Genomic DNA, 2,087 nt, shown 5'->3' on the forward strand with positions numbered 1-2,087 from the left:
TAAGCCATAAATAAAGATATTAAAGTGAAATTTTGCACAAAGGATCGCATTAAGAAGAGACATATTTGGACGTAATTTTTTTCGAAAAGTGGGCGTAGCCCTCGCCCCCTACTAAGTTTTTTGTATATATCTCGGAAACTACTATAGCTGTGTCAACCAAACTCTATAGAGTCGTTTCCTTTAGGCATTTCCATATACAGTTCCAAAATGGAAGAAATCGCATAATAACCACGCCCACCTCCCATACAAAGGTTACGTTGAAAATCACTAAAAGTGCGTTAACCTACTAACAAAAAACGTCAGAAACACTAAATTTTACGGAAGAAATGGCAGAAGGAAGCTGCACCCAGGCTTTTTTTTTAAATTGAAAATGGGTGTGGCGTCGCCCACTTATGGACCAAAAACCATATCTCAGGAACTACTTCACCGATTTCAATGAAATTCGGTAAATAATATTTTCTTAACACCCTGATAACATGTACGAAATATGGGTGAAATCGGTTTACAACCACGCCTTCTTCCGATATAACGCTATTTTGAATTCCATCTGATGCCTTCTCTGTATAATATATACATTAGGAACCAATGATGATAGCGGAATAAAACTTTACACAAATACGGTATTTGAAAAATATGTAAATGACGGATAATGAAATCTCGATTATCACTTTATCATGCGAGAGTATAAAAAGTTCGTTCACACCCAAACTTAGCCCTTCCTTACTTGTTTAGGTAAGCATTTAGCTACTTTGGCATCAATTTTGTCGGATCCTTGACCTTTCTTGTTAGACAATTTCTCGATTTCAGTACGGGTGTAATATGCTTCAGTGGTAAAGACATTTGACATGCTATGTCTTTGATAGGTACATTTCTTTTTTTAGGCCGTTTTATGTATTTTGTAGCATTCCATATCTTATGGTCTTCATTATTTCTATAATTTAAACTCGCAATATATTCGGATATCGATTTATTTTTGAAATCAGCTAATTTTTCTTTCAGCTCCTTTGTGGCCTTGTTTAGAATAGTTTTGTCAGTTGGATTTCTGCTGGTTTGCCATTTTTTTCGTAAACGTCTTTTATTCTGTATTAATGCTCTAATTTCTGTAGACACATGAAATGAGTTGTGAGGCGGGATTTCATTCCTCTTTTGGGGAGTAGCAGCAAAAGCAGCTTCATGAATTAAGTTTGTAAAACCTTCAACTGTATCATTCAGTTCAGCTGAAGTTTTAATAGAGGTGTTAAGTACTATATTTTGAGTTAAGCAGTCTTGTAATATGCAAATTTACTTTTGTTGCTTAAAGCAGAATATTTTCGTGGTTTAATATTGATTAATGTGTTGTAGCTGACAATAATTGGCGAGTGGTCAGAGCTTAATTCTTCTGAGCTAACCGCATCTAAAAGCTGAGTTGGGATACCTTTATATACAGCAAAATCTAAGAGGTCAGGAATTTTCAATGGATCACTTGGCCAATAGGTTGGCTCACCACTTTACAGAGTTTTTAAATTATTCTTTATAATGCATTTGTAAAGCTCTCTACCCTTTGGGTTTAGAATACGTGAGCCCCACCAGGGATGCTTAGCATTGTAATCTCCTCCTACAAAAAAATCTCGGACCGAGACCGCTAAAGAAGCTTTCGAATTCAGAAGCTGATATGTTGTGTCTTAGTGGTGAGTACAAAGCATAAATATATACATCATTATTGTTGGTTTTAACTTTTATTCCAGCAGCTTGTATTGAAGGTGTTTGAATTGGTTCAGGAGCAACATAATTGATAGAAGTTTTAATTAAAACAGCACAACCAGCATGAGCCCTGTTACTGGGATGATTAGAAGTGACTATATCATAATTTTTAATTCGTAAAAACGTTTTATTTGTGAAATGTGTTTCTGACACTAGCATAATGTCAATATAATTCTCATTTAAAAATATTTCAATTTCTTGAGCGTGACGGGATAAGCCATTTTCATTCCATATTGCTAATCTTAAGTTCATTTGCATAACTTATTAATAAGTAGAGACATCATGTTAAGTAGAGTGTTTGTTAATTTTATTTGTTTTGCTAGTAGCTCTTCAATTTTTTTCATCGT

This window comes from Bactrocera neohumeralis, unplaced genomic scaffold, assembly GCF_024586455.1.
Source record: "Bactrocera neohumeralis isolate Rockhampton unplaced genomic scaffold, APGP_CSIRO_Bneo_wtdbg2-racon-allhic-juicebox.fasta_v2 cluster09, whole genome shotgun sequence".
Classification (NCBI taxonomy): Eukaryota; Metazoa; Arthropoda; class Insecta; order Diptera; family Tephritidae; genus Bactrocera; species Bactrocera neohumeralis.